This window comes from Saimiri boliviensis, chromosome 4 (assembly GCF_048565385.1).
Source record: "Saimiri boliviensis isolate mSaiBol1 chromosome 4, mSaiBol1.pri, whole genome shotgun sequence".
NCBI classification, from domain to species: Eukaryota; Metazoa; Chordata; class Mammalia; order Primates; family Cebidae; genus Saimiri; species Saimiri boliviensis.
In genome coordinates this window covers 149,665,318-149,686,477 of record NC_133452.1, presented here as the reverse complement: position 1 = coordinate 149,686,477, position 21,160 = coordinate 149,665,318, and positions in this window count along the sequence as shown.

The window sequence follows — 21,160 nt, the reverse complement described above, 5'->3', positions numbered from 1 at the left end:
ACATTATCTTTCTTAACCCACTATTAACTCCCTAACTTGGAGATTCTGGATGGGGAAGTGCAGGTTACCTAATGATATTCTTAAGGGACTTGGCGTTACATAATTAGTGACGTTAGGGAATGTGACCACATTCAGTGAAGAGTTCACAGTAAACCCTGTAAGCAGGAGCCCACTAAACTCTCACATTAGAAACCTTTAGTTAGTTTACGTTCTTAGGATTGCACACTATTATTTAAAACATAGTAACATGCAGTGAAAATATTCAGAACCTGGGACAGTGCCTGGCACATGCACCATAAATATTTGTTGAATGAATCACTGAATGATCTTCATAGAAAAGTCAGTATTGTTTTTGTTCTGAATAAATGCTTTTAACAGAATCCAAGTGTTCATGTCAGGAGATGAGAGAGACACAGAAATGAAGCCTCAAGCCAGTGATGCCCTTTGCTACCCAGCAACATTTCCCCTGCTCTTCAGTTTAATTGATGTCTACCTTTATTTGGCATCTACTGTCTGCAATGTTCTGTGAAAAGTGTTATCTGTAAGATTTGAAGATGAGATCCCTACTCTCTAGGCTATTTAACTTAGGTTTGCCTTGATAAAGGTAAGGGTACTGGCTGTGTTGGAAGCCTATATCTTTAAGGAAATTGGACATTTTCCCAACAGCCAGAGTTATGAAACCCAAAACTGAATTAATACAAATGAAAGTTTTGGAATTTCTTTTCTACAGATTTTTGATATTAAAATAATACACCAATTCAGAAATGTGATGGTTTAGTCACATTCCTATTGGAAATCGGGGAACACACCAAGTGAATCCAAAAGTTTCTTTTCAACTCTATGCCCTTCGGTGTGAAACAATTCACAAACGTAATTCATAAACCAAAATTATTTTTCACACAGAAGTGAGGGAGCACCCATTAGCCTTAGTCATTTTAAAAACTGTCCAGAGACAACCTAGAGGAAAGCTTTTAAAATAATTAAAATATAAAATATTGATCTTTTGAGAAAAACATTTTCAGGTATCTTTTCAGCAGCGCCCCACTTTACTGGTACCAATTGATTGTATTAGTCCATTTTCACACTGCAGATAAAGACATACCTGAGCTGGGCAATTTATAAAGAAAGAGGTTTAATTGGACTTAACAGTTCCATGTGGCTGGGGAAGCCTCACAATCATGGCGGAAGTAGAGGAGGAGCAAGTCCCATCTTACACGGATGGTAGCAGGAAAAGAGAGAATGAGGAAGATGCAAAAGAAGAAACCCCCGATAAAACCATGCAGAGCCAAACTATATTATTCCTCCCCTGGCCCCTGCCAAATCTCACATTCTCACATTTCAAAAATAATCATGCTTCCCAGCAGTCCCCCAACATGTTAACTCATTTTTCAGCATTATCTCAAAAGTCCACAGTCCAAAGTCTCATCTGAAACATGGCAAGTCCCTTCTGCCTATGAGCCTGTAAAATCAAAAGCAAGTTAGTTACTTCCTAGATACAATGGGGGTACAGGCATCGGATAAATACAGCCATTCCAAATGGGAGACGTTAGCCAAAGCAGAGGAGCTACAGGCCCCATGCAAGTCCAAAATCTAGCAGGGCAGTCAAATCTTAAAGTTCCCAAATGATCTTCTTTGATTCCATGACTCACATCCAAGTTACACTGGTGCAAGAGTGGGTTCCCATGGTCTTGGGCAGCTCTGCTCCTATTGCCTTTGCAGGGTATAGCCCCCCCCAACCCTCTTGGCTGCTTGCATAGGCTGGCATTGAGCGTCTGCGGCTTTTCCAGGTGCACGGTGCATGCTCTCAGTGGATCTTCCATCCTGGTAGACTCTGGAGGACACTGGCACTCTTCTCATAGCTCCACTAGGCAGTGCCCCAGTACGGACTCTATGCAGGGGCTCCAACCCCACCTAAAGTCTAAATGTGAGAGTAAGAAGAAAAAGATTCTGCTGAAGTCACACACACACACACACACACACACACACACACACACACACACACGCATACACATGATCCTGCATTGTTAACATGTGAGATACAGTTTTCCCCCCAAAAAGCCTTGTCTACGAAGTACCCTGCATCCAGCCTGGTCATATTACAGATAGAAAGCCACACATTAAAAAACATAAAATAATGGGTTGATTAAACACCACCTGAAGATACAACACGTAATTCACAATAAATTCTTAAAAATTATTTAATTATTAAGCTAAACATAAGAAAACATTGTATGCCAAGAACAAAATGGTGAAAATGGTATTTCACTGATTTTAAGTGAGGTATTTTTCATTGTGTGTAGGAACATTTGGGTAAGCTTTTCTAGGGATTTTTTTTTATACCATTTGCTCATTTTTCTTTTGGATAATTTATATTATAAAAAATGTTATGTGTAGGAGCTTTTATATATTTAACAGATTAACCATTGTGATACATATTGTGTATTTCTTTTCTAGTTTGTCAGTTGCTTTTTAACTTCAACAGAAGTTTTCTTGTCATGCAGAAATTTCTGATATTTACATTGCCAATCTTACAGTATCTCTTACAGTATCTGAGTCTTCCATTATGCTTTAAAGATGTCTTCCCTTCTCTCAGATTTGATTTTTTTAGAAATATTGTAGATTTTTTTCTTGCTTGCACCTTTAGTCCACCTGGAATTTTTTTAATGGAAAGAGTTTGATAGAGATCCTGATTTTTTTCTAGATGGTCATCTAATCGTCTCAAAACATTTATTGAATAATTGATCATTTTTCCACTGACCTAAAATATCTGATGTAGCATGAACAAAATTCCTATATATACTTAGGCGTATTTCTGGACTTTCTGTTACATCCATCTGTCTGTTTATGTGATGGCACCACACTATTTTTATTTGCTTTAACTGTATAATATGTGTTAAGTGTCCTTCTTTTGTACTCACTTTCGCATGTTTTTGATTAATCTCAAATGTGTATTATTCCAGATGAACTTTAAAGTTAGCTTTCTAATTCTAAAAATATTACTGGTTTTATTTTATTTTATTTTATTATTTGAGACAGTCCCTGTCTGTCACTCAGACTGGAGTGCAGTGGCATGATCATGGCTCACTGTACTTCAGACTCCTGCCTCAGCCTCCAAGTAGCTATGACTACAGATGTGAGCCAGCTTTTTTTTTTTTTTTTTTTTTTTTGGTAGAGATGGGGTCACACTATACTGCCCAGGCTGGACATATGTTAATTGTAATCATGTTAAATTTATAAATAAATTTAGGAGAAATTGAAAAGACTTAATCTACTCTTGTTCTCTTAAGAATTGTGATTTTGACAGATTATTGAATAGGTCGTTTTTTACATCTACGGATATGACTGTGTTAATTTTTTCTTTGAACACAGTGAATTATATTAATATATTTCCTAACACACTTTCTTTGAATTTCTGTAATTAATGCCATTTGATCATGATCTCTTATTCTTTTTTATATGCTATTTAATTCTGTATCTTCATTGTTTGTTAGAATTTTGTCATCAGTATTTTAAGTGAGAATGATCTGCAGTTTTCTCGATTTAATTTAGTTTTCTCCCAATTATGTTATGTTTGGCTTCATAAAAAATAATTAGGATGCTTTCCTTATTTGGATTTATATTTTTCTTAAATATTTGGTCAAATTCAACTGTGAAAATGTTTTCAATACTTTGGGGAAGGCAGCTCTTTAAGAACTTTTGCTAGTTAGTATTTTTGTTTACATAGCAATTGGTGGTCCATCAAATTTTTTTTTAATTTTCTTAGTTCCTTTTTACAGTTTACACACAAAAAGTGTACTTTCTGCTTTTAGGAAATAGTGTTGGTATACATGAGTAAACTCTACCATATTAGTAACTTTCAGTTTTCTCCTCTGTAAAATGTGAGCACTAATATTCTATGTATAATATGTTATTAATTATAGATAGTATGTATTTAATTATAATATTTCCTTGAGCTATTTTGAGGATCAAAGTATTTAGTATTTAAGTGCTTCAAGTGGAGTCTGAAGGAGTAAATAGTCAATGAATACTAGTTTTTATTACTGTAACATTTAAATATTATTAGTTTTTAGGGGTTTTTTTAGAACTGTATGGGAATGGTAATTATTATTATTATTCTTTTTTTAAATTATTATACTTTAAGTTCTGGGGTACATGTGCAGAATGTGCAGGTTTGTTACATGTGTATACACATGCCAGGAATGGCAATCTTTTAAATAATTATTTATTTCAAAGAACAAGCAAAAAGAACTTGTGAAGGATTCTCTTGATGAGCAAGAATCTACCTCTTTCCCACTACCTTTTTTAGTATTATGAAATCACATGACTCAGAACTCTCATGATATGACATGTGATCAGTGAAAGGTCTCCCCCGAGTTCTGGCCCCCAGCCACTTCAATCCATGCTGCCTGGGAGTTACATGCCCTCCCTGTGCCATAACACTGTTTCCTTTAGTAAAAGTGTGGAAAGGGATATTTGGCCATGAAGAAAGAATTTAATGTAGGGTGGAAGCAGTGTAGTATCAAGAGAAGGTAAGTGATAAAATTGAGAATACAGGAGAAGTGCAAGTTTAGTGACAAACGCCCATTAAAAATAGCCCTATTCTGCTCCGAAACCTAGACCATTCACAAAATATCGGTTAAGAAAATGGGCTTCAGGGCTCCCAGCTGTATGCAGCGTTTTAGTTAGGAAAAGAGTGTTAGTTAGGGTTCCTCCAGAGAAATGGAACCAGTCGGTTGCGTATGTATAGGACAATTATTATGAGCAATTGGCTCACATGATTATGGAGGCTGACAAGTCCTAGGATCTGCAGGGTGAGCTGGCAAGCTGGCAACCCAAAAGAGTCAATGGTGTAGTTCCAGTCTGAGACTGCAGGCTTGAGAACCAGGAGAGCCAATGTTTCAGTTCAAAGGCAGTTAGACAAGAAGAATTCTCCCCTTACTTGGGGGAGCTTTTTTATTCTATTTAGGTCTTTAGCTGATTGGATGAGACCCACCCGCATTAGGGAGGGCAGTCTGCTTTATTTCGTCCACCAATGTAAATATTACTCTCACCTAAAAACACTCTCCCAGAAACACCCCAAATAATGTTTGACCAAATAACTGGGCATTCCATGGCCCAGTCACGTTGACACATAAAATTAACCATAGTTTTTTTTTTTTTTTTTTTTTTGAGATGGAGTTTCACTCTTGTTGCTTAGGCTGGAGTGCAGTGACACAATCTTGGCTCACCTCAACCTCCACCTCCTGGATTCAAGCAGTTCTCCTGCCTCAGTCTCCTGAGTCATTGGGATTACAGGTGCCTACCACCATGCCCGGCTAATTTTGTATTTTTTAGTAGAGACAGTGTTTCTCCATGTTGGTCATGTTGGTCTCGAACTTTTGACCTCAGGTGATCCTCCTGCCTTGGCCTCCCAAAGTGCTGGGATTACAGGAGTGAGCCACCATGCCTGGCCTATAATTCTATTTAACACACGAAATTAACCATCTGAGAAATTCAGGAGATTTAAAGATACCTGGGTTATATAGTATATTCAACAGAAGGCACCACCCTCCTATTATTGAAAGAAGCTTTGAAATGAGAAGTAGAGTTGTCAGGAACAGCTTCAAAGCTCTCATTTATTTAATGCTTTCTATCTTTCATATACCAGTCTATAAACCGTTAACCCTCACAACACCCTTTTAAGGTTGTGCTATTATTAGCTTCACTTTTCAAATAAGGAAATTGTGGCACTGAGTAGCCAGCAACTTTTCAAGGTCACCTAGTCCAACACTGTCTGAATCCAAATCCCCAAAATTTAACCGTTACTTCTTCAGTTTGCCTCCCCTCCGACTTTTTTTTTTTTTTTTGAGACATTTTGATTATTTTAGGTTAGCAAGCTATTTTTTTTTTTTTTTTTTTTGAGACGGAGTCTCCCACTGTCGCCCAGCCTGTAGTGCAGTGGCTCAATCTCCACTCACTGCAATTTCTGCCTGCTGGGTTCAAGCAATTCTCCTGCCTCATCCTCCCAAGTAGCTGGGACTACAGGTGTGCACCACCATGCCCAGCTAATTTTTTTGCCTTTGTAGTGGAGATGTGGTTTCACCATGTTGGCCAGGATGGCCTCAATCTCCTGACCTCGTGATCTGCCTGCCTCAGCCTCCAAAGTACTGGGATTACAGGTGTGAGCTACTGCACCCGGCCTGCCCCTTGTTTTAATAAGACTTCTGAGGCTCAAAACTTACAGGAACTTTAGATCTGCTTGTTGAATGACTTTTAAAGCAGATATATTCACTGTTCACTAAAATCTCTTCTTCCTGGGCATGCAACCTGATACATTTCCCAGCCACCCTTGCAGTGAAGTATGGCCTTGGAATGTGTCTAAATATTATGTGGGCCACTTCCATGCTTGGCATATCAAAACCTCTTATAATTGTTGCTCCATACTCTTATTACTTTTCTGACTCATTGGGATGGTGACACTGCAGTATTTTTGAAAGTCACATATCAAAGATGTCAAAGCCAGTATCAGCCTGAGTTCTTGAAAGAGTGCATAGAAGAGACACAGAGCCCCCCAGCTGATCTGGAATCCCCTTTGAATTTCCATGGTATAGAGCTTATGAAAGAAAATAACATTTTTGAACCCTCTAAATTTATTATGCCAACAGAGAAGGTAAGCCCTGGAGACTGAGTCATGTCACATGTTTGCAATTCTGTCTCTTGGATTATAGCTGAACTCTCTTCCTCATTGACCTTGTTCTGTAAATGACTCAGAGAGACCATAGCCCAGAGCTTCCCTTCCAATCACTGATCTTTGTTATAGATTAGCTGCCTCCTTTATGGTCCTATATCTAACACAGACCAGATGGTGCCCAAGACCCCATAACAATTACATCTTCCATGTGAAATGTCAAATGTGCCTTTCCCAAGGGAAAAAGACCACCTCAGCTAATCAGATCATTGTAACTATACATTAAAGCTTACATAACTTCTACACTTTGGAACACTTACTTCCATTCTTTGCAATTCGTACTTGCCAGATGGGTCACTTCCACATGACACTTGAACACGTTCACCTTAAACTAGGTCCTGAACATTTTGATTATTTTAGGTTAGCAAGCTATTGTTGTTTTGGGACTTTTTCTTCAGTAGTTTAGCATCCTGTTACTCCCGAATTAGTATTCCTATACTGCTCTGATAAGAATGCATTCTTTTGGCCAGGGACAGTGGCTCACACCTGTAATCCCAGCAATTTGGGAGGCAGAGGTGGATGGATCATGAGGTCAGAAGATGGAGGCCATCCTGCCTAACACGGTGAAACCCTGTCTCTACTAAAATACAATTAGTTAGGCATGGTGGTGCACACCTGTAGTCCCAGCCAGTTGGGAGGCTGAGGCAGGAGAATCACTTGAATCCTGTAAGTGGAGGTTGCAGTGAGTTAAGATGGCACCACTGCACTCCAGCCTGGGCAACAGGGGAGACTCTGTCTCAAAAAAAAAAAAAAAACAAGTGTTCTTCTGCTTTTGAGGTTTCCAATGATTCTATTTTCTAGAAGTCAATTGGTGAATTCAGCTTACTAATCAAAGCTAGATGATCCAGAGTTTCTATCAGACACAAACAAATTGAGTGTATCTTGTCTACTCACAAAATCCTGCCACCAAGCAAAGCAGCTGGCAAAGACTTTTTCCTAGAGAATTCATCCAGACCACCTTTCTTCACTTATTCTGACTTTCTAAGTTTTTATATATCATACAGAATAAATGTTATCCCATCACTTTTAAAGTTCTGTCCAATTGAGTACCCAACCCAATCCATCATAAATTGAATTCATCTGGAAATATTAGTTGCATTTAAAAAATGGAAACTGAATGTAAATTTTCCCAATGGTCTTTTTTTCTTTCTTTTTAAAAATTAATTTTTAATGATTGAATTATTATGGGTACATATTACAATTATTTTTAAATTAATTTTAAATTTTTTTATTATTATGGCTATATAATAATTGTATTTACAGGGTACCTGTGAGTTTTGATACAGGCATACTATTTATAACGACCAAATCAGAGTAATTGGGATCTCCTTTGTCTCAAGCATTCATTATTTCTTTGTATTAGGAACATTCCAATTATTTTAAATAATTGGATTTTAAATAATTGGATTTTAAACAATTATTTTAAATAATTGGAATGTTATTTTAAAATACACAATATATTTTTGTTAACTGTGGTCACCCTACTGTGCTACAGAATACTAGCTCTTACTCATTTGATCCAACTGTAATTTTTGTATCCATTAACCATTCATTTTTATCCCCTTCTCCCCACTACCCTTCCCAACATCTAGTAACCACCATTCTAATCTTAATCTCCATATATTTAATTATTTAATTTTTAGCTCCCACATATGAGAACATATGACACTCGTCTTCTGTGCCTGGCTTATTTCACTTCACATAATGTCCTCCAGTTCCATCCTAGTTGTTACAAGTGACGATTTCATTCTTTTTTATGGCTGCATAATATTGTATTGCGTATATGCATGCCATTTTCTTTATCCATTCATCCACTGATGGACCCTTAAGTTGATTCCATATCTTGGCCATTGTGAATAGTGCTGCAACAAACACGGGAGTGCAGATATCTTGTCAATGTACTGATCTTCTTTCCTTTGGAAATATTCCAAGCAGTGGGATTGCTAGATCATGTAGTAATTCTATTTTTAGTTTTTTGAGGAAACTTAATGCTGTTCTCCACAGTGGCTGTACTAATTTACTTTCCCACCAACAGTGGGAGATTGAACACAAAGTTATAATTTTATCACTTTTCTTTCATTATACTAATTATATGCGTTATGCAACTTTCTCCACATCCTCTACCAGTATTCATTATTGCCTGTCTTTTGGGTAAAGGCCATTTTAACTGGTGTGAGATGATATCTCATTGTAGTTTTGGTTTGCATGTAACTGATGATTAGTGATGTTGAGCATTTTGTCTATTCAGATCTTTTGCCCATTTTGAAATCAGATTATGAGACTTTTTGCTTATTGAGTTGTTTGAGCTTATTAATTGTGCTTATTAATTCCTTGCCAGATGAGTAGTTTGCACATATTTCTCCCACTTTGTGGGTGGTTGCTTCACTTTGCTGATTGTTTCCTTTGCTGTGCAGAAGTTTTTTAGCTTGGTGAGATCCCAGTTGTCCATTTTTGCTTTGGTTACCAGTGTTTTTGAGGTATTGCTCAAGAAATCCTTGCCCAGATCAATGTCTTAGAACATTTCCCTGATGTTTTCTTTTAGGAGTTTCCCAGTTTGAGGTCTTAGATTTAAGTCTTTATTTTGATTTTATTTTTTATGTGGCGAGAAATAAGGGTCTAGTTTCATTCTTCTGCATTTGGATATCCAGTTTTCCTAGCTCCATTTATTGAAAAGACTTTCTTTCCCCCAATGTGTGTTTTTGGCACCTTTGTCAAAAATGAGTTCACTCTAAATGTGTGGATTAATTTCTGGGTTCTGGGTTCTGTTCCATTGATCTGTGTGTCGGTTGTTATGCCAGAACCAGGTTGTTTGGGTTACTATAGCTTTATAGTATTAATATAATTTGAAATCAGGTAACATGATTTCTCCAGTTGTGTTCTTTTTGCTTAGGAGAGCTTTGTCTATTCTGGGTTTTCTGCCGTTCCATATAAATTTTAGGATTTTTTTTCTATTTCTGTGATGAACATCTAATGGTCATTTTTTATGCCTTCTTAGATAACTTTTTCAAGCTCATATTGTAAATATGTGGTTAATTGGGAAACTAATGACAATATATGGTTTATTGTAAAAGTATGAGGTTGAACACAAATTTATAATTTTATCACTTTTCTCTCATTATGCTAATTATATGTGTTAAAAAATAGAAGATTTTTTTTCTACCCTCAAAGACCTTAGCATCTATTTAAGGGAGAATAAAACATACATTAGAAGCAATAAAGAAATAGGTAACAACCTGTTACTGAAAACATATATGTTCATATATGTGTGTTTTATAATACTAATATTATATTTGCATTCTATAATCCGTATCACATTACAATTATGTTATATACAATATACATAATACGTATGTATCATGTTTTATTTGTATAATGTATGTAGTCACTCATAGCTTAACAACGAGGATGCTTTCTGAGAAATGCATCATGAGTCCAGTTTGTCATTGTGTGAACATAGTGGAGTGTACTTAACACAAATCTGATAGTATAGCCTACTTCACACGTAGGGTAGATGGTATAGCCTATTGCTTCTAGGCTACAAACCTGTGCAGCAGGTTACTGTACTGAATACCACAGGCAATTGTAACATAATGGGAAGTATTTGTGCATCTAAAGACGTCTAAATTAAAAAAGGAACAGTCAAGATATGGCATAAAAGATAAAAATTGGTACAACTCTATAGGGCACTTACCATGAATGGAGCTTGTGGGATTGGAAGTTGCTGTAGCTGAGTCAGTAAGTCAGTGGCGAGTGAATGTGAAGGCCCAGGACCTTACTGTACACTACTATAAACTCCATAAACACTGCACACTTAGGTTACGTTCCATTTAATTTTAAATTTTTTCTATATTTAATGATAAATTAATCTTGGCTTACAGTAAGAATTTTACTATGTAAACTTTTAAACTTTAAAAACATTTTGGCTCTTTGTGATAATACTTGATTTAAAACACAAACATATTTTACAGCTGTACAAAAATGTTTTCATTCTTCATATTTTTATTCCATAAGATTTTTCTGTCTGCAAAACTTTGTCATTTTTTTTTAACCTTTTAGTTTTTTTGTTAAAAACTAAAACACAAGCATATGCATTTGCCTAGGCCTAAACAGGGTCAGGTTCATCAATACCACTGTCTTCCACATCCACATCTTTTCCCATGGATGGGCTTCAGGGGCAATAACACACATGGAGCTGTCATGTCCTATGGTAACAATGCCTTCTTCTGGAATCCCTCCCGAAAGACTTACCTGAGGCTGTTTTATGTTAACTTTTTTTTTTTTTTTTTGAGACAGAGTCTTGCTCTGTGGCCCAGGCTGGAGTGCAATGGGGCAATCTTGGCTCACAGCAACCTCCATCTCCCAGGTTCAAGCAATTCTCCTGCCTCAGCCTCCCAAGTAGCTAGGATTACAGGCACCTACCACCACACCTGGCTAATTTTTTGTATTTAATAGAGACAAGATTTCACCATGTTGACCAAGCAGTCTCAAACTCCTGACCTCAGGTGATCCACCTGCCTCAGCCTCACAAAGTGCTGGGATTACAGGCATGAGGCACCACGCTGGGCCTATAGTTCTTTATTATCACTCGTCATATACAACTATGTATTATATATTGTATGTGTTCTACTTTGATATGAGGGAGGTTTATTTACATCAGCATCGCTATAAACACATAAGTAATGCATTTTTTATGACATTAGGATTTTTCAGCTCCATCATAATCTTACGGGACCACTGCTGTATATACCGTCTATTGTTGACCAAAATGTTGTTATGCAAGGCATGACTATGTATTATATGTAATATGTATGTATTATAATTTGTATAATACATGCATATGTAGCATATATAATGTGTTTACTCAGCAAATATATTACATGTATTACATAATATATATAACATATATGTTTGTACTCATAATATATGTATATATAAATGTGTACCCAGTCACTGATATACATATTGTGCAAATGCTTAGGGACTTATAAAAATAGAATAAGATGAATGGCCTTCCTCATAGCCATGGCCATGTGACCTAATTTCCAGTTTGAAAAATGCTTGTATCAGCTAGAGCAGACTGTCAGCTATCTTAGTTTCTTCATCTTTCCAGATAACCAAAAGAATTTAAGACAGTTTTAAAAATCAAATTAACGGCCGGGCGCGGTGGCTCAAGCTTGTAATCCCAGCACTTTGGGAGGCTGAGGCGGGTGGATCATGAGGTCAAGAGATCGAGACCATCCTTGTCAACATGGTGAAACCCCGTCTCTACTAAAAATACAAAAAAATTAGCTGGGCATGGTGGCGCGTGCCTGTAATCCCAGCTACTCAGGAGGCTGAGGCAGGAGAATTGCCTGAACCCAGGAGGCGGAGGTTGCGGTGAGCCGAGATCGCGCCATTGCACTCCAGCCTGAATAACAAGAGCGAAACTCCGTCTCAAAAAAAAAATCAAATTAACAAACATCTATCGAGCAAGACACTGAGTTAGGCAATGGTTGCATAGTTGTCATCTTTTAAAATTAGGCCAAGGGTTGCATGTAAGCCAACAAGTCACACAGCAAAATGTGACTTCCTCCCTGCGACCAAGGAGCGTGGCTTGCTTCTGAGTCTGGCTGCCAGGGAGCTTGCCCTTTAATTTAAACTTCCTTATATTCATCCTGGATTTTCAACTTCCAAAGTGTGGTTTATTCTTTTACTGCAAAATACAATGCATGAAGCACAGTAGAAGGATGAATAAAGAATTTCATTGACTCCAAGGTGAAGTTATACCTTGACAAATTCCTGGTTCGTGGGGAAGGAGGGGCCCATTTTAAAGGATCTCATTGTTAAGAGAACAAATCTTATATTAGATTTTTACCAAAGTTTAAAAAATTAATGAAAGACCTCATTGTGACTTTATTGATGACCTGCTGACTTTCTCTGTAACCTCTGGAAAAGTTACTTAAAGAGAGTACAAAAGGCCCTTTTGGCCTTTGCCCATCTTCCTACCCTTCTGAAAGTTTGAACATGGTATGAATAGATTATTAAGCACTTTCAAATTATTGTTTATTCCTTTCTATTCTTTGTAAACCTTTGAAAAGCAAGGCCATTCCCTTCTCGTATATACTGAAGCCTAAGATATGAGAAGGAAGAAAATAAATCCATGGGTTTAAATTGATGACTTACTGTGAAATTGCTGAGTAGACATACACCCCTTGAAATAGAAATACACTCCTTGAAAGTTTTATTATTGCTCCAGTCAGAGTAGCCTGTTAGGGCTGTTAATGACTGCGAAAATCTTTATGTATAATACATAACTTCAAAAAACTTACATTGAAAAGCTTGCCTAGTTCGAAGTCATTCAGAATTTAAAACAAAAAGGTTTATTTTCCATTTAAAATCAGAATTTTGTTTTTCATATTTAGATATTTTAAAACAGCTTTGATAAATATTTGACCCATTTTTTTAAAAAACCCTTAATGATGCTAATGTGAGGATAGATGTGGTGTTTGGATATAGTCAGAAGTTGTTTGGTGTCATGTCAGTTAAGTGACTAGCCTGGGAAATATTTATTTTGATCAAAACTGAGGTGTGTCTTAAGAGGTAAAACTTTTGAGTAATTTATAACCTGATTTTGAAGAAAATTCGAAAGTATTTGAGTGAATGGTAACATCATTAGAACAAGAGTCATACATTTCAGAATGTCGTCTCTGAAGGGTAATATCAACTGGGAATTATAAATGATATAAATGTGACTATAAAGTAAAATACTAAATAACTAAAAATATTTTACTTTACAGTCACATCTCTTGAAATCTTGATTTGCACCAGATTTGGTCTTTGATGAAGATATCATATCATCTCCAAATTCTTTAGCTATTTCCCTCTTCTTGGAGATCTTATTTATTTTCTTTGTTTAAATATGCACAAATAATTGCTACTAAAAGAGAAAACCGAAAACAACACTTACTTTATTATTTACCTGGCTCATCTAAGATCACTTTTGCATTTCCTCTGCAATCAAAATTCTTCAAAGAATAACACAGTATATTGTCAACATTTAACTGAGTTTTTTTTTTCCCTAGTGATGGGGTCTCCCTCTGCTGCCCAGGCTGGTCTCAATCTCCTGACCTCAAGCAATCCTCCTGCCTTGGCCTTCCTAGAGGCTGGGATTACAGTTGTCAGCCACCGCACCTGGCTTTAACTGAGTTCTTTCTATGGGGCAGACGTGGCACTAAGCATTTTTCATGTTATATTGCTCATCCTCCCTATGAGGGAAGTGTTATTCTTCTCACTTTAAGAATGAGCGTATTAGTTTCCTATTGCTGCCAGAATAAAATACTATAAACTGGTGGCTTACACTAACAGATATTTATTTTCTCTTAGTCCTGGAGAAGAGAAGTCCAAAATGAAGGTGTCAACAGGCACCCTCTGAAGCTCAAGGGGAGACTCTGTTCTGTGCCTTTTTCTTAGTTTCTGGTGTTGCCAGCAGTCTTTGGAGTTCCTTGGCTTGCAACTGCATGACCTCCGTATCTACCTCTGTCATCACGCTGGGTGTCTTCCCTGTACGTTCCCCTCTCTCTGTCTTTCTCCACTTCTTATAAGGACACCAGTCATACTGGGTTATGGGACCACCCTCATCCATTATAACCTCATTGTAAACTGGCTATATCTGTAATGACCCTACTGTGAAATAAGGTCACATTCAGATCTGGGAAGACATGAATTTAGGGGACTGTATTCAACCCAGTACATTGGGACTTAGATAAACTTTTACCAGTTAAAGTTGTACAGTTTGGATGGAACCAGGATTCAGGTACTGCGGCCATAAGCCTGTCGTCATAACTGCTTCGCTGTTTGACGTGACCACCAGCCCATCACCTTGCTGCTCCTTTCCTCCTCCATCCATGTGATCCCATTTCCAGTCCCAGATTGCCACTGAAACTCTTCTCCCAAAGGACCTCACCTTTGGATCATCCAGTTTCTTCCTGCCCTAGTGGTGACATCCCCCGCCTTAGCCACTCTGCTCCCTTGGTTCTCTGGCCAGACTCTGAGTCTCACATTCCAGACTGGGTGTTCCCTGTTGCACTTGCTCATCTTACTCATCCTATGTCCTAAATGTGGGTGCTTCCCAACTCACATTTCTCTGTCCTTCCCTTCACATTCTTTCTTTCTGAAATCTCCTTCATTCTCAGCTTCAGCTGTAACATCTATGCCACTGACTGCCCCTCTATGTCAGTCTGTTTCTCCGTGCTGCCCGCTCCCCTAAGCTCCAGCCTCATACCTTCAAACTCCTGTTAGACAAGAAGTCCTACCATCATCTCTAACCCGGCATGCTCAAGCCAGGTATTTTTCTTCCTTGAAAAGCTTTCATCCTTTCTCACCATGTGCACTGACACATTCATGGGCCAAGTCCTTGTTGTCTCATGGGAGGAATGCTACAGCAATCCCCTAGTTAACTGGGTCTCCAGCCTTCTAGTGTGTCTTGCATAATCTTGACCAACTCATCTCTCCAAACCCAATTTTTATTCTGTTATTCCTGTGCTCAGCCATTCTCTATGATCTGCTGCTTCATGTTTACACTCTTCTGACTTCTCACTATCCACTGTGTTCACCCAGTATAATTCCCCATGGCTTCAGCATGCACTTGTGCCCTAGATAGGCATTACGTCTCTGCAAAACTGGACGGATTCTCATTTCTATACTTAGACTTATGTTATTCACTCAACCCTCTATTATCTCCAATCTTACCTCTTCCATCAGGCCCCAGATCAAATCTCACCTCCTCTAGGCAGTTCTCTCTGACCATTTCAGGTTTCATTCATTTCAGTGGAGCCTCTCAGGGAGAAAATAACAGAAAAGCAGTTAGAAATGCAGGATGGACCCGCTCTCTCTGTGTCCTCTGTTCTAAGCTTCTATGGTTATATTTGCTCCATCCTTCTCTCTCTCATCTCAGAATTTCTAAAAATCAGCATACATATTACTCTGAGCTGTCCTGTTTTATTAGTTGTCGCTTTATGCCACTTCCCAACTATTTTATCAGACAAATGAAAGCAAAGGCCACAACTCATCTTTTTTTTCTCTAATACCTATACCACCTAACACAATGTCGAATACTTATTAAAGATTTTTTACTTGATTTACTTAATAAAATTTCACAATAGGTTGAGTGGAGTTTCTTACAGAAGTGCAGAAAAACTGTTTCTGAAACGTAATGTGTTATAGACACTAGTTTTCTAAGCCAAAATATTTCACCGAAGGTAGAGTCTGCAATGTGAAATGTGAAGATAATTTTCTCAATTGTATACGCAGAAATTAGTTTTCAGGATATTTTAGAGTCGTGTTAATTCTCTGCTATCTTCAGTTTTCTAAAAAGATCCTTAAAGCTATAATAAATAATACAAATTATATTGGTAGTACTGGAAAATTTTTATTTAGCAATGTAAAGCTATAATAAATCATATAAATTATATTGGTAGTACTGGAAAATTTTTATTTAGCAATGTTATTGAATATTATTCTTTTTGTCTTAATCACTAAATGTATGCCACATAAATTTATGCTGAACCCATGCCAAATTTCTGAAAATAGAACTCACTGACATTCAAAAGACAAGAAATACTCAAGTGCTTCATTCCCACCATATTAAAACTGTCTATATTATTAATAATAGTAAGGTAAACAAAACTTGATTACTTTTCCATGAATAATATGAAGGGATTAGAATTTTTTAAAAAATGAATTTGAAGAAGTCACTGAATGTTAAATTATAATCATTTTCTGACAATCTATTCTCTCTAGTCAGGAAAATATACATAAAAGTTTGACACTGAACTTTGGTAATGGAATGATTTATACCCCATACCTCAGTATCATGCAATATACCCATGTAACAAGCCTGCATTTATTCCCCCTGAATCTCAAATAAAAGTCAAAATTATTAAAAATAAATAAAATAAAATGGACCCTCAGGAAATAGATAAAAGAGGGGCTATCACCATGGGTGAAGCCAAAAATATATGGACCATGATTAGGGCTGGTTGGTTGTTCATGGAAGAAAACTTCCCACAAGCCACATTAATTTTTGTATTATTTGAGCCTCTTTAATAGAAACTCAACTTGACCAAAAAAAAAAAAGGCTGGGAGTTGGGGTTTTGTTTTTGTTTTTGTTTTTTTTTAATCTTGGCTCACTGCAACCTCCACCTCCCGAGTTCAAGTGATTCTCCTGCCTCAGACAAATGAAGCTGGGACTGAGTACCTGGGACTACGGGTGCCCACCACCACACCCAGCTATTTTTTGTAATTTTAGTAGAGATGGGGTTTCACCATATTGTCCAGGTTGGTCTCAAACTCCTGACCTTGTGATCCATCCACCTAGGCCTCCCAAAGTGCTAGGATTACAGGTGTGAGCCACCACACCTGGCCTGGAGTTGGGTAATATTAATCATTATAGTGATTGAGGGTCTTCACAGAATTAAAAGGCAGGGATTAAACTGGAGTTCTGGAAGGAAGTGAAACCAGCAACTGACAGCTGACAGAATCCAGGAAGTACCTTTTGCACATCTTTACTTCTCCTTTTTTGCAACTTCTCCTATCTTCTTTCTAAAGTCTTTCTTTCTCTGGTCTTAAGGCTACAAAGTGGGCTATGGCTGCATGATGCGTAAAGAGATAAACTTTACTCTTGAACTTAATTTAGAAATTCCTGGGTGAGAGCCTAATTGCCCCAGTTAAATCAAATTGCCAGAATTTGAACAATCAACTGTGACTATGGAACTGGTTATCTGCTATAACTTTGGTTGCCCAGAGACTGCTTCTGTGGTTTTTTTTGTAACAGGGTTTTAATCATAATGTTGAAATGTTCAGTTTTGTGACTTGCTCTAAATTTCATCAGGTGCAAGGGAAGAAATGAGAATAAAAAATAAACAACGTGACAGTAGACGACAAAAACAAATTTGTTTTATGATTAATTCCTTGAGTCATGCTTGGTCAACATTTAAGTTACATTTTGGATAGGGGATTGGAATAGAGTTATTTCCATAAAAGAACAGCCATTAAAAGTTTGGCGGATACTTCAGAAATAGGGGTCTATTGGAAGTACAATTCAGATATAACTTAAAATTAAAATTTATGTCTTCAGTAAATGCAAATGCATAAATTATTAAATGAGAGCTAATATTATCATAGTACATGAATACAAAACTAATTGAATCTCAAGAGTATTGAAAAAAATTACATGCAAGTTAATATTAAGTTGAAAAATTCATTATCCAAATGTTTATTTCCCCATCTCTTATGGTCTTGTGTGAGATTATACAAATTTTATGACATCATATTTAGAAAATTAGGAAGACTACCAAAGTAATATACTATAGGCAAAAGAAAGTATTTTGAGAAGACTACAATATTTTGGTGATGATATTTTATTTATTTTTTACTTTGTATGTTATTTTTGGAGCTGTCATTAGTGAAAATCTGTTGCTTTTATACTTTAAAAAGATTATTTTAATAAAAAGAAAAAGAATACCCCTTTTAATAAAAAGAAAAAGAAATATCACTATATTAGTGGAAACAGTGCTTTGATTAGCTGATACTGCAATACCAATATGTAAATAGGAAAGGATAACATATCAGATTACCATACCAGACAAAAGCACTGCTGAACATTCAGATTCCTTTTGTGTAAACTTTTCCATTTAAATATACAATTGTTTCAGCACCTTTTATTGGAATAATTTTCCTTTGCCCCCAGTATAATTACTTTGGTGCATCTGTTGAAAATTAATTGACTGTGTAAATGTGAGTCTGTTTCCAGGCTCTCTATTCTGTTCCATTGATATTTGTTAGATCTTATGCCAATACCATATGCTATCTTGATTAACTTTAACACATTTCGAATTCAGACAGGGTAGATCTTTCAACTTTCTTTTTCTCTTTCATGTTTGTTTTGGGTTTTCCAATCCATTAATATGGTATATATTTTCATTTATTTGGGTTTTCCTTAATTTATCTCAACAATGTTTTGTAATTTTTAGTGTAAAAATTTTGTATGGTTTTATTTGATTTATTTGTATTTTACATATTTTTAATTGCTATTATAAGGGAATTTTTAAAAAAATTTTTTAATTGTTTGCTGCTAGTACATAAAAGGACAATTGACTGTGGAGTATTGACTGTGTGTCCCGTAATATTGTTGAATTTGCTTATTAGTTCTAGGGGTTGCCTTTAAGCTCCTTAGAATTTTCTACATCAACAAACATTATATTCTTTATTACACTTTCTTTCCCTATTTCATAAGCTTCTATTTCATAAACTTCTATTACAACATTAGGAAGGTATGTCTTTGCCCTGAGTCCAATCTTGAAGGGAATACAGTTCGTCTTTCACCACTGAGAATTATATTAACTGTAAGAATTTCATAAATATCCTTTTTCAGGTCAAGGAAGTTTCCATCTTATCTTAGTTTACTTAGAGCATTGTAGGGTTTTATGTATGTATTTATTTAGATTTAGAATATACAAATGCAGTTTTGTTACATAAATATATCACATAGTGGGTAAGTCTGGCCTTTTAGTGTACCTGTCATCCAAATAGTGAAATTGTACCCAATAGGTAATATTTAATCCTATCTTCCTCCCACCTCCCAACTTTGGAGTCTCTAGTGTCTATTATTCCACTCTGTATGTTTATGTGTACCCATTGTTTAGTTCCCTCTTATAAGTGAGAACATGCAGTATTTGACTTTCTGAGTTATTTCACTTAGGACAGTGGCCTCTAGTTCTATGCTTCTTGAGCAAAAGACATAATTTTATTCTTTTCTATGGTTGAGAAGTTACATATACATAACTTAATAATATATAACTTCTCAACCATAGAAAAAAATTATATATAAACTTATTCTTTTAAGTTACATATGTAACTTCTCAACTATATATATATATATATATATATATATATATATATATATATAAAACTTCTCAATCATAGAAAAGATATATGTATATATCTGGCATGTTTTCTTTATCACATCATCCACTGATACATACTTAGGTTGATTACATAACTTTACCCTTGTGAATAGTACTGTGATAAACATATGAGTGCAGTTGTCTTTTTAGTATAATGATTTATTTTCCTTTGAGTAGATACCCAGTAGTGGGATTGCTGGATCATATGGTAGTTCTATTTTTAGTTCTTTAAGAAATATCCATATTGTTTTCCATAAAGGTTTTACTAATTTGCATTCCCACCAACAATATTTAAGCATTCTCTTTCTGCTGTATCCTCATCAACACTTGTTGGATTTTTGGCTTTTTAATCATGGCCATTCTGGCTGGTGTAAGAGGATATCTCACTGTGGTTTTAATTTGCAGTTCTTTGATGATTAATGATGTTATACTTTTCAATATGTTTTTGGGTCGCTTGTATGTCTTCCTCTGAACATGTTAAGATATAAACTCAACAAATGAATTTAAACAACCAGATGTGAAACATCTTTGGATTACTTTCTGTTCAAACTCAATTCTCTCTCTACAGCCACATAAAAAAGATGAAATCTACATTGAAATCTCGGTTTGTTGAGCTCATAGTTTCTGCTGCTGGTTGGTAATTTCCTTAACTACCCATTACAGATTTTTAACAATACACTAAAACACCCATTAGTCAATGGTCAATCCTGTGCTTTATTGTAATATTTTATAAAATTCATTCCTTCTCCTTGTGCCTCTCCAACATATACTTTTTGAAAGAACTGGTAACATAATAATACCTGATAATTAGATTCATGACATTATACTCAAAACTACTTTACTAAAATTTCCCTAGCTTGCCAATAACCAAAATGGAATTTTTTTTTTTTCTTTTCTTTTGGCAGAGTCTTGCTCCATCACCAGGCTGGAGTGCAGTGGCACAATCTCAGCTTACTGCAACTTCTGCCTCCTGGGTTCAAGTGATTCTCCTGCCTCAGCCTCCTGAGTACCTGGGATTACAGGCATGCACCACCACACCCAGCTAATTTTTGTATTTTTAGTAGAGACAGGGTTTCACCATGTTGGCCAAGATGGTCTCAATCTCTTGACCTCATGATCCGCCTGCCTCAGCCTCCCAAAGTGCCAGGATTACAGGCATGAGCCACCATCCCTGGCTGGAATGTTCTTTTAATGCTATATTCTGAAAGGAAAAGTCTTCAGAGAAAGAAAGTTCAGATAGTGGCAACTCAACAGCAGATTTTCAGTGTTTAATAGATTCAGTGAAAGATTCGTGGGTAAATATTCAGTGATTAAGTGGCCTACATACAACTCACAGTTTTTCTTCTAAATATGAAATATAAAAAGAAAAACTATTAGGCATTTTCAATGGTTTTTAGGTACTTGTAGGACGCTCTGGCTTTCTGTATAGTTTCTTATATGTGTGTCTACTGCTAAATTAAGATCCTATTTTATATCAACATGTTAAGCAGTG